General features: G+C 43.3%; 1 long non-coding RNA gene across 1 annotated transcript; it reads left to right on the forward strand.

The window, feature by feature from the left end:
• Positions 1–2,399: 2,399 nt before the first annotated feature.
• Positions 2,400–4,601, forward strand: LOC124033209. Its single transcript, XR_006838336.1, has 4 exons — positions 2,400–2,743; positions 3,187–3,214; positions 4,015–4,130; positions 4,379–4,601. It is a non-coding gene; the product is annotated as an uncharacterized LOC124033209 (long non-coding RNA).
• Positions 4,602–13,160: the final 8,559 nt, after the last annotated feature.

The following is a 13,160-nucleotide window of genomic DNA, read 5'->3' on the forward strand; positions in this document are numbered from 1 at the left end:
TATATTTTTTGGGGGTGATTTTATCACACCGTTGTGGTTAAAACATGTACTAAATGAATCACGTGTACGTTAAATAGCCGTTTTCCCTATAACTGCACCTGATGTGTGTTGTCTAAGTAGGCATTTACGAGGTCACTCCTCGTGTAGAGCGCCACGATTTTCGAGGTGTTGTTGTTGTTGTTGTTGTTGTTGTTGTGATTGTTGTGATGATTCTTCTTCTATAGTATTTAGAGGTGCATGCCGCCACCTACTGCGTGGGGTGAAAACTGGGGAACTTTAACGCAGAAAACACAGGGGGAAAAAATAAAACATAATGCATTGTTTCAGCCATAAAGTCCTTGAGATCCAAAAGTATTTTTGTTGCATTCACAATTATGTCAAGTTTCTTCGATTTCTTGCTAGTTTTACTTGTACAATGTATCACCTGCACAATAAACACAACAAAATAAACCTTCTAAACTTTCAGCACTTCAGGATCCCTCAACTGATGAACAACACTTTCTGCAGGCTGCGGGGCATCCATTGACATTTCTTACTCATTTGCACTTGCTCCTTCTGCCATTTGCCTGCCTCTGTATAGGAGACTTGGTGAAAAGCTCAGATTCTTGCTACTTCGACCTCCTTCACCAATACAGGGCATTCCTGGAACTCGGGAACGTGGTTTCCACTTGCCACAAGGCCCAACTTTTTAAATTCAAGACACTGTAACAGTCCCTTCCAGACTCCTACCACCCACCAAAGGACGTTGGAGTACAAAAATGTGTTAACCACTTAACCAAGGATCTAAATTTAACCTTGTGTAATACCCTAGATGCAGTCACACCTCTAAAAACAAAAAACATTTGTCAGAAGTAATTAGCTCCCTGATATACAGACAATATCCGAGCCCTAAAGCAAGCTTCCAGAAAATTGAAACGGAAATGACGCTCCACCAAACTGGAAGTTTTCCGAGTAGCTTGGAAAGACAGTACCATCCAACTTTTTTTTTTACTGTCGCGTAGCTAACTAAAAAGTAGCATTCCCAAGAGAGGATGGCCTTCACTTCAGCAGTGATGAATTCATGAACATTTTTGATAGCAAATTACGGACTCCTCTTTGAATCTGCATATTTCTCCAAAACTCTGTTGTCCTGAGTCTGCACAGAACTGCCAGGACCTAAGATCAATGGTGTCCCTCAAGTTTTTTAATCCTGTATCTCTCGACACATTCACGAAAATAGAAATGACCTCTAAACCTTCCAGCTGCCTACTGGACCCTATTCCAATGAAACTACTGAAAGAGCTACTTCCTGTGCTTGGCCCTCCTATGTTGAACATAATAATTGGCTCCCTATCCTCCGGATCTATACCAAACTCACTAAAAGTGGCAGTAATAAAGCCTCTCCTGTAAAAATCCTAAACTTGACCCGGAAAAAAAAGAAAAAGATTGGCCTATATCGAATCTCCCATTTTTCTAAAACATTTTGAAAAAGCTGTTAAGCAGCAACTCACTGCCTTCCTGAAGACAAATAATGTATACGAAACGCTCCAGCCTGGTTTTAGACCCCATCATAGTACTGAGACGGCACTCGTGAAGATGTTAAATTACCTTTAAATGGCATCAGACCAAGGCTCTGTATCTGTCCTCGAGCTCCTTGACCTTTTTGCCGCCTTTGACACCATCGATCACCAAGTTCTTTTGGAGAGATTGGAAAGCCTAATTGGTCTAAATGGACAAGTTCTTGCCTGGTTTAGATCTTATCTGTCGGAAAGATATCAGCAGTGTTGTGTTCGATTCACCTGAAGTGAGACAGATTCAAGACCGGAGGGGGGGGGGGAGACCGAGTCAAAACCAAGTCTGGGAGGGGGACAAGGGGTCCCTAGACCGAGTCAAGACCAAGACCCGAAAAATGCCAGAGTCCAATTTAAGAACATGATTGAATTTTTGTCAAATCGACACAGTAATAAGAGTTCAAAATGTCCAGTATTTCTGTGTTCATATTTCAGAAAAAAACATATGGAAAAGACATTCAGAATGGTGAAAAAAGGCATGCTGAGGGAAATTATTATTATTATTATTATTATTACTAACTCAAACCCAGTGGGAAACAATGAGGGCCTTTAAAATAAAATATGAGTAACTCCAATTCTATTATTATTTTCAATGATGTTCTGATTTAATCTCTTCAGTTTTTATTGGAAAGGAAATGGTTAACACAGAAGCGAGGCAAAAATATCCAATCAGGATTTTTCTTTGGTGGTCTCTGGGGAGAAAATTCTATCTAGCTAAATCAGCCATTGGCTAGGAAAGAGGGTGGGAAGAAAAGCCGATCAAGGATGGGTGTGACGGGGAGGAGATGGCAGAAACTTAAGTTTTGTTTGAAATTGCTAGTGAGTCGGGTGAAGCTAATAGTACAGAAAGTAGGAATGAGTGGGTTACATTGGCAAGAAAAAGAGAAATGAGAAGTAAAAGCTGTAGTGGGAAAATAGGAAACCACTAGACATGTTTTTAGTCGGAGTGAAGGTTTTGGATCAATGCTACTTGGGAAACATTCCAAGGAAAATCTGAAATGTGTTGGAGGAAAGTGTGGTGTCGGTGAGAGACTTCAGAAGAAGTCTCAAAAAGATGGAATGTTTCTTGTATGGATTTTCGTAGCCGGGCACCTATCAAGGGGGTTATTTCTGGGGTTGCGTAAGAAATAAAGGCAGAGTATATTACTGAAGACATTGATGGAGTGGTTGGTGCACGTCAACTGACCTGTATGGTAAATAAATTCACTTCATCCATGCTACTGCTCTTTGAAGAGTCTCTCCCTTCTCATATAGAGTTAGGATTCATGTCCTGTAAGATTTTTTGTTTTTTTGTGCACAATCCCCTTCAGTGTCATAAATCTCAAGTGTGTGCAGAAGGGAAGAGTATTGTATGCCAGATGAAGTGAAATGCTGCAACTGTGGAGGTGAACATTCACCTGAGTTCCTGGAATGCTCCGTTAGGGTGAAGGAGAGTGAGGTGGCAAGGGTAAGGAGTGTCCAGCGTGTCTCCTTTTTTGAGGCGGTGCAAAGATTGGAAGGAATGAGTAGCGAGGAAGAAACAATTGTAGTAGTCATCACCATGAGCAGTAATGGGTTTTCATCAAACAAGGGATAGTGAAATACTACATGTTAAAAAGGTGGACTCTTTACGTTTTTGGGGTCTTTGTGATTTCAGAGCCGAGGCTGTGCAAGAAATCCTGTCGGTGAGTCTTCTGCCATCACAGGCCCATGAGCCTGTGTAGGGATGTATTTTGGAGTGGACTGTGATTGAAGAAGTGGGATGGGTTTTGTCAGTTGATGTGTTTAATTTTGAATTTTGTATGGTGTCATTTTCCCCCTTTCCTGCAATGTTTTTTGTTTCTTATTCAATCCCACGTCCAGCTGGTGGCGGTAATGCACCATTAACATTGGATGCCCATCATCGTTAACCCGCATCGAAGAAGAAGCCATTGATTGGCTAGGCCATCAGAAGCTAGATAGAAGGCATCTGCCATTTAACTGTATTAGGGCAAACTTTGTGAGGGAATAAACCAATCACATTGTGACTTCTGAAGGGTGGGACCGTTTTTACAAAGACAAATGGAAACTTCTGCCTTCTCAAAGGCCAACAGGTCACTGTGCAATTGCAAGCTGTAGTTTTCCCACAGACTAGTAAAGCCATCTTTTGTTATAGGCTAGGTTGCAGTGGCTGCAGCAGGTGTTATTGAAGAGGATGTTGTTTGTCATTTGTTAGCTTCTCCCTTTTCAAGAATAACTTTCAACAAGAAGTTCATTTTCAAATTATTGTCATCTGTTGAGTGGAACTGTGTTTGTTATTGGAGCTAGCCATCTCTTTGAAAATAACATGTGTGAAACATTGTTGCATTTAAACTTTAGGTCCCTAGTTACTTTGTGCTTAATGTGAAATGTTTTGTTGTAATGGAAAGTAATAATTTAGATCAATTGGTCAATTTTGATTGGGAAATGCTTAGCCTAATGGTTGTGTTTTGTATTCTTATTATAGGGACCTACTGGCTTATTATGTCCGAAGGAACGGACTGCTTATCCTTTAACATCATGCTGTGTTTGACTGCTGTCTTTCCATCGGCCCTATGCAGTGGTGTCGTGGTGCCTGGAGAAGTGGGTATACTCAAATTTTGGCTAAGATTTCTCAAATGGCCCACCCAGTGAAGGAAAGGCTCCTTATGTGAAAAGTTTTCCTATATATTTAAACACTCAATCACACAAAAAAAAAAAATACATTTGTTGTTTTTCTAACTAAGTCCACAACAATGCTTAAACCAAATAAGGAGACCATTTTGGAGAAGTGAGGAGTATTTTTGTAATAATAATGTATTCTTTATTTGTTTTTGCTCAATCTGATTTAGTGGGCCTGGCTGACTAGTGTGTGGGCATGTGTCCAGGCCCACTCACGCCCACGCCCCTGATGCAAACAGTACATGATGACTGACCTGTGCATCACAAAAAGCCTTTGGACCAAACTCATTCAATACATGGTTTGCATACCCATTGTTGCCTTAGTTAGTGTTTTCTATCTACCCTACCGATGACATTCTTCTGTGAGCTCCATGCCAAATCCAATTGGTCTTGCTGCCTGCAGATGATATTCCGCTGAAACTAGGCTACGTGTGCTTTGCGCATGTGACTTTATTTCACGTACTTTGTGATTGTGTAGGTTAATTTGTGCATGATGGTACTACATAGATTGTACTACATAATTGATAAGTCATATACCTACACTACTTTGATATGCATCAGTGGGGATTAAGAAGTGAGTATAAGCAATGCTCACTGGGAAAAAAAGGTGGTTATATGATATATACAGTTGGAGTTGGAAGTTTACATACACATAGGTTGGAGTCATTAAAACGTGTTTTTCAACCATCCCAAAACTATAATTTGTTAACAAGAAATTTGTAGAAGGTTGGTTAGGACATCTACTTTGTGCATGACACAAGTCATGTTTTCAACAATTGTTTACAGACAGATTATTTCACTTATAATTCACTGTATCACAATTCCAGTGGGTCAGAGGTTTACATACACTAAGTTGACTGTGCCTTTAAACAGCTTGGAAAATTCCATAAAATTATGTCATGGCTTTAGAAGCTTCCGATAGGCTAATTGACATCATTTGAGTCAATTGGGGGTGTACCTGTGGATGTATTTCAAGGCCTACCTTCAAACTCAGTGCCTCTTTGCTTGACATCATGGGGAAATCAGCCAAGACATCAGAAAACAAATTGTAGACCTCCACAAGTCTGGTTCATCCTTGGGAGCAATATTCAAATGCCCGAAGGTACCACGTTCATCTGTACAAACAATAGTACGCAAGTATAAACACCATGGGACCACGCCGCCATCATGCCGCTAAGGAAGGAGACACATTCTGCCTCCTAGACATGAACGTACTTTGGTGCGAAAAGTGCAAATCAATCCCAGAACAACAGCAAAGGACCTTGTGAAGATGCTGGAGGAAACAAGTGCAAAAGTATCTATAGCCACAGCAAAACGAGTCCTATACCGACATGACCTGAAAGGCCGCTCAGCAAGGAAGAAGCCACTGCTCCAAAAACCGCCATTAAAAAAGCAGACTATGGTTTGCAACTGCACATGGGGACAAAGATCGTACTTTTTGGAGAAATGCCCTCTGGTCTGATGAAACAAAAATATAACTGTTTGGCCATAATGACCATCATGATGTTTGGAGGAAAAAGGGGGAGGCTTGCAAGCCGAGCGGGGGTAGCAGCATCATGCTGTGGGGGTGCTTTGCTATACAGGAGGGACTGGTGCACTTCACAAAACAGATGGGCATCATTAGCAAGGAAAATTATGTGGATATATTGAAGCAACATCTCAAGACATCAGTGAGGAAGTTAAAGCTTGGTCGCAAATGGGTCTTCCAAATGGACAATGACCCCAAGCATACTTCCAAAGTTGTGGCAAAATGGCTTAAGGACAACAAAGTCAAGGTATTAGAGTGGCCATCACAAAGCCATGACCTCAATCCTATAGAACATTTTTTGGGCAGAACTGAACAAGCGTGTGCGAACAAGGAGGACTACAAACCTGACTCAGTTACACCAGCTCTGTCAGGAGGAATGGGCAAAAATTCACCCAACTTATTGTGGGAAGCTTGTGGAAGGCTACCTGAAATGTTTGACCCAAGTTAAACAATTTAATGGCAATGCTACCAAATACTAATTGAGTGCATGTAAACTTCTGACCCACTGGGAATGTGATGAAAGAAATAAAAGCTGAAATAAATCAATCATTCTCTCTACTATTATTCTGACATTTCACATTCTTAAAATAAAGTGCTGATCCTAACTGACCTAAGACAGGGAATTTTTAAAAACTGAACGTATTTGGCTGAGGTGTATGCAAACTTCTGACTTCAACTGTACCTGCACATAGCATCTACTACACCACTAGCCCTTTGTGTTTTACAAAATTGCACTTCTGCGTTGGTATTACAGTTGCTGTTCTTTCAGTATCATGACCTAAGACCTAGGTCCAATAGATATAAAGACTGTTCAGGAATGAATGTATCAAGAAGTGTGTGTGTGTGTGTGTGTGTGTGTGTGTGTGTGTGTGTGTGTGTGTGTGTGTGTGTGTGTGTGTGTGTATATGTATACAGTTGAAGTCGAAGTGCATCACGTCATGCCAGGGTTTTTTCCGCTATACTCGACTTGAGTGGGTTGAGTCACTGACTTGATCTTCCTGTCCGGTTTTGCGCCCTTTCGGGCAAGTGAATTGGAGATCTTCATGGGCTATACTCACTCTTGTCCCAGGGCAGTAAGTTGGTGGTCTGTTGATATCCCTCTAGTGGTGTGGGGGCTGTGCTTTGGAAAAGTGGGTGTGGTTATATCCTGCCTGGTTGGCCCTGTCCGAGGGTATTGTCGGAAAGGGCCAAACTGTCACACCTCCTCCTCCTCTATTCTTCTGTAAATTTTGGCAGCTAACTTTAAGGTGCATTACTGCCAATAACTTAACTGGAGTGTGGACCAGAGACAGGGAAGGTCTAAATCCTGGAGGCGAAAGAAACCCACACCTGTTTAGGCGAGGTGCTGGCTAGTAGAGTAGAACACTTGAAAAAGAAAAGGAGCTCCGCACACTCTAGGAGCTCAGATGCAATAATTTAATAACCTAATAATTTTAATAACATATTAAGGTCTAAATGTTACCCAATATTCTTGTCTCCCTAAGGAAACAAAATATATAATTAAATACTACACCCCCTGAAGATTTCTCCAGCAGTTCATTTAATTTTGGCTCTTCAACCTCATTACGCCTCAAATCTAATAAATCGCTCCTTTTCCCTCCCATACTTCTGGCACTGAAACAAAACATGTTCCACTGTCCATCTCCTCCTGACAATGATCAAACCTCCCAGTCGGATGTTTCCCCACCAATTTCAATGTACTATTGAGCCTTGTGTGTCCCAGTCTCAGCCTTGTGATTACACTTTCCTCCCTTCTCTCTCAGCCTGATGACCTCCCTGCCCCCACCTGTTCCTGAATCTTATACAAGTGTCTTCCTTTTCCACAACCCTTGCCATTTTGTTTTTAACCACTATTTTTAATTAACCTCATGGCTTCACTGATTTGACAATTCCATCTCAACATTAGGATATTTAAGAGCCTGCTTGGTGATAACTTGCCATCCTCATTCCCCTCTACTCCCACATGAGCTGGTACCCATAGGAACATCACAAATACCCCTATCTATCTCACCTTATACAAGCACTGCAAAACTTCATACAACACATCCTGTCTGCTAAGAGGCAAATTAATTTAAGCTCATCAGTGCTGCACAGGAGTCCGAGCAGATGACTACTCTGTCTGACCTCACCACCTCCACACACTCTGCAGCCAAGAGTAGGCCCATCAACTCCATTGTGTAATCAGATAAATTACCTGTTGCTCTTTTTATCACTGCCACCTTAAAACTCAGGAACACTAAAAGCTGCACCTGTCCTTCCTGCTTAGGGTCCTTAGATCCATCTGTGAATATATTCAAGAAAGTATAGTATTGTGTTCAATGTTCACGTACAATTGAATCTACTCCTTCCTCAACAGCTCTTACCCTCTCAATCAACCCTAGATATATCACTGGCTTAGGGAGCAACCAAGGTGGGATAGCAGAAAGAACCACAGAGGGGCTAAACTCTCTCTCTCTCTCCATGCCATTTGCCTATCCACCCAAAACTTGTATTCAGATTTTGTTCATGTTCCCAGCACTGTGAGCACCTTTTTCTGTAGACTGTGTAACAATATGTTGTTGTAGATTTACTCAATATGTCATGGTTAGCTGTTGTCTTCTTAATTTTAACAGCATCACTCCCAACTCTACCTGCACCGCTGCCACTGGAGAGGTCCTGAGTGCTCCTCAAAATATTCTCAAGGCTTGGGTCTGGATTACATATTGCTTTTTTTAAAGATGCCTGAGCTGCTGATCTATATGCTACACTTCCATAATCAGTGATGACCTTAACAGCGCTATATATAGCATTTAACTCCATTCTATCTGCCACCCACTCCATTCCTGATGGGCAACACATCACATTCAATATTTTTTTTCCCTTTAACAACTACTCTGTTAATATGCTCTGTCCATGTCATTTGAGTGTCAAACCAGACCCCCAGGAGCCTAAACACTCCTATCCTCTCCAGATTCCTTCCATACAACTTCAAGTATATTTCCACCCCAATATCCCTTCTAGAAAACTTCAACTGAAAACTTGAAGCCCCACCCGAGGGACCACTGCTCAACTTCACTGATTGCTTCTTGAACTTTCCTGGCTGTATGGGCAAAATGTATTTAGCTCTTCCACAGTGCCCCGTCATCCACAAACAATGACCTCTCAATATCAGGTCTCACCTGGTAGAATACATCATCATTATGGAGAACAACAAAAATTACTTGACACTTCCCTGGGGGTACCATTATCTACCTCATAGCTTTCTGACATAGAGCTCCCCATGTATTGATTGCCCAAAAATGAAATCATTTATCTAGTTAAAAACCCTTCCACCATCCCCCATCATATCCAGCTTTAAGTAGGCCTTCCTTCCAAATCATAGGCCTTCTTAATAATGAAGAAAACAGCTACAACCACCTCCTTATTTGCCTGTGCCTTCTGTATTACTGACTCAAGTTACAGTACAGGATCCATCGTTCCCCTGCCTTTCCGGCACCCACTTTGATTTGGTGATATTAGTCGTCTACTCTCCAGAAAGTAAGTCGGCTTTTCCGTTATCATCCTTTCCATAAGTTTACATACACGAGATGCCAACGCTATCGGCCAATCTCTTGAAGGACTAGTAGGTTCTTTCCCTGGTTTCCATATCGGCACTACAGCCTGCTTCCAACTCCCAGGTAGTTTCCCTTCCTGCCACACCTTATTGTATAAAGGCCCAATACTTTCCCCATTCCCCGTCACTGAACTGAGCCATTATGATGTAACACATCTCATCATTTCCAAGAGACGATAAAGAGTGCAGTAGCTTAAACTGGGTTATCTCAGCCAATGATCCTCCTCACTACTGATTATGTTTCTTTATACTGAATCAGGTGCTGGTAATTATGGGACCTTTTCAACATTCTGAAAGCCCTGATACTATTCTTCACAGCTTCTCTACACTCTTCAGACCACTAGGGAACTGTGTTACTCTTTCTCCCCCTTATACCTATAGGAATCACCTGCCTTGCGGCCCCTACTATTGCTCCTCTTACGCGATCATTTACTGTGTCTATATTTGAATCCTGATCAAATATCGCTTAACTCCTGAAACTGACCCCACTCCGCTTTCCCAAATATCCATCTCCTCAATCCATTTCCTACTGAATCTTCTAGCCTCATTCCTACAATACACATGATATGATAGTGATCACTACCCACTGTAGATTTCTCCCAAACACATCTGCCTGCCGTTGAACTTCAGTTAGATCCAGAGCAGATGAATTTGTAGTTACTGGGTCAGTCCTTGTTCACATACCATCACTCACAAGCCCTTTCTCATCAAGTAGTTCCTCCAACACTTGTCTATTGACATCAGTCTGTAACCCTCCCCAGAGCGTACTATGAGCATTAAAAACCCCACACCACATCATCTGTCTCCGATCTTGACCTTCTACATTCCCAAGGGCCATCAACTCTCTTACACAGGTTGTAAAAGTTCACTATACCATGTTCCCAACCACACCTCTACCTGTTCAATTCCCTCTCCCACATGCCTACACTACCGGTCAAAAGTTTTAGAACACCTATTCATTCAATGGTTTTTCTAAAATGTTACTATTTTCTACATTGTAGAATAATAGGGGAGTGGCGCTAGTATGTTGGAGTGAACGGCTGTTTGAGAGGCTCCTACAACTACCTACGAAACAATCTGACTTAACCTACTTCATCGCACTTTTTACATGCATCTCTTTTTAATACAATAGTTTAACTTTTTATGTCAACATGTTGAGTAATAGGCGACTAAAGGACAAGAAATCTCCACCGGAGGCCTCCTCCCCACCAAACAACGAGACGGCCATGGCGGAAGGCACAGGTAATAACATGACACTTTCAGAACTTACCCTGGCTCTGGGAGAACTATGTGTTGCCATAGCTGAGGATTTCAAGGCTGCTATTGATGAACTGGGCTTAAAAATCGAGAGCACCATTCGAAAAGTTGCTTCGCAGGGCCAGAACATTGTCGACCTTGAAGGCTTCTGAATTCAATGCTGGTAGGATCGACAAGTTCGAGAAGCTATGCACATCTTTGCAGGACATTGCACAGAGGCTTTCCGTGAATGTAGTCGACTTGGAGGGCCGGTCAAGAAGTCATAACCTTCTCATTGTTGCTCTGGCAGAGGGAGTGGAGGCTGGCTCTCGACCCAGCAACTTCTTTGGCAACCTACTGAGGGATACAATGGAATCGGAAGTTTTGGCTTCTGATCCGCAGCTGGATGTTCAGGAGTCTTATGGCTTAGGGGCAGAAGCTGTTTAGTAGCCTCTTGGACCTAGACTTGGCGCTCCGGTACCGCTTGCCGTGAGGTAGCAGAGAGAACCGTCTATGACTAGGATGGCTGGACTCTTTGACAATTTTTAGGTCCTGGATGGCAGAAAGCTTGGCCCCAGTGATGTACTGGGCTGTACGCACTACCCTCTGTAGTGCCTTGCGGTCGGAGGCGAGCAGGTACCACGCCAGGCAGTGATGCAACCTGTCAGGATGCTCTCGATAGTGCAACGTTTTGAGGATCTGGGATCTGACCCATGCTAAGTGTTTTTGGTTTCCTGAGGGTGAAAAGGTGATGTCGTGCCTCTTCTAGACTGTCTTGGTGTGCTTGGACCATGTTAGTTTGTTCGTGATGTGGACGCCAAGGAACTTGAAGATCTCAATCTTCTCCACTACAGCCCCGTGCTTGGTCCTCCTTTTCCTGTAGTCCACAATCATCATGATGAGAGAGAGGTTGTTGTCCTTGCACCATACGGTCAGGTCTCTGACCTCCTCCCTATAGGCTGTCTTGTTGGTGATCAGGCTACCACTGTCATCGGCAAACTTAATGATGGTGTTGGAGTCGTGCCTGGTTGTGCAGTCATGAGTGATCAGGGAGTACAGGAGGGGGGGGGGGCTGAGCACGCACCTCTGAGGGGGCCCCAGTGTTGAGGATCAGCGTGGCGGATGGGTTGTTACCTACGCTTACCACCTGGGGAGTGGCCCGTCAGGAAGTCCAGGATCCAGTTACAGAGGGAGATGTTTAGTCCCAGGGTCCTTAGCTTAGTGATAAGCTTTGAGGGTACTATGGTGTTGAACGCTGAGCTATAGTCAATGAATAGCATTCTCACATAGGTGTTCCTTTTGTCCAGGTGTGAAAGGGCAGGGTGGAGTGCAATAGAGACGGTATCTTCTGTGGATCTGTTGGGTCGGTATGCAAATTGGAGTGGGTCTAGGGTTTCTGGATTAATGGTGTTGATGTGAACCATGACCAGCCTTTCAAAGCACTTTATGGCTACAGATGTGAGTGCTACGGGTCAATAGTCGTTTAGGCAGGTTACCTTAGTGCTCTTGGGCATAGGGACTTGGGTGGTCTGCTTGAAACATGTTGGTATTACAGACTCGGTCAGGGAGAGGTTGAAAATGTCAGTGAAGACACTTACCTGTTGGTCAGCGTATGCTCGGAGTAGACGTCCTGGTAATCAGTCTGATACCGATTATTGGAGGACTAAAAAAAGCCGATACCGCCTCCCGGGTGGTGCAGTGGTTAAGGGCGCCGTACTGCAGCGCCAGCTGTGCCACCAGAGACTCTGGGTTCGCGCCCAGGCTCTGTCGTAACCAGCCGTGACCGGGAGGTCCGTTGGGCGATGCACAATTGGCCTAGCATTGTCCGGGTTAGGCCTAGCTAATCTCGGGAGTTGATAGGCTTGAAGTCATAAACAGCTCAATGTTTGAAGCACAGTGAAGAGTTGCTGGCAAGCGCACAAAAGGGCTGTTTGAATGAATGCTTATGAGCATGCTGCTGCCTACCACCCCTCAGTCAGACTGCTGTGAGCGGACCAAGTAATTGGGCATCACTCTAAAGCGGGAAGGTGGAATAAACGAGTCAGGAGTAGGTTTTCTTGATTTAACACAGTTCTCTATTGAGGGCATTTGGTCAACAAAAACATTTCAACATAATCAATGAAAATCTTCCAAGGAAAAAAACATACATCTTCTTCTCCAGATGAAACAGGAACACAATAGGATTATCTTTAAGCTACAACAAAAAGTCACGGGATTGTCACCGTCTTAGTGGTTCTTCCTGGATAGCTCCTCTCTCTCGGTGGCCATCTTCCAGAGATAGTTTCCCCCCCCCTCTCTGCTGGTTCCATTCTCTCTCTTATAGGGGAAGGAGAGTATGTCATTAGTACCGTCAGCTGTGCTTAATTGCCTCTGGTTACCTTGTCTCCCATGTCTTGTTGGGCTACTATCCATGAGCCCAGCCTGCCCTCTGGTGGTCCTTCCACATACCTTCCCCCCCAGGACCGAACCGGAGGGTCGGGCGCTTTGGATAAAAGCGTCTGCTAAATGGCATATATATAGATATATATATACATCTATATATATATCCTTGGCTAAGTCGAGGATTCCTCGACAGGGTCTGCCATAGAGCAAATCA

The sequence above is a fragment of the Oncorhynchus gorbuscha genome, linkage group LG04 (genome assembly GCF_021184085.1).
Source record: "Oncorhynchus gorbuscha isolate QuinsamMale2020 ecotype Even-year linkage group LG04, OgorEven_v1.0, whole genome shotgun sequence".
NCBI classification, from domain to species: domain Eukaryota; kingdom Metazoa; phylum Chordata; class Actinopteri; order Salmoniformes; family Salmonidae; genus Oncorhynchus; species Oncorhynchus gorbuscha.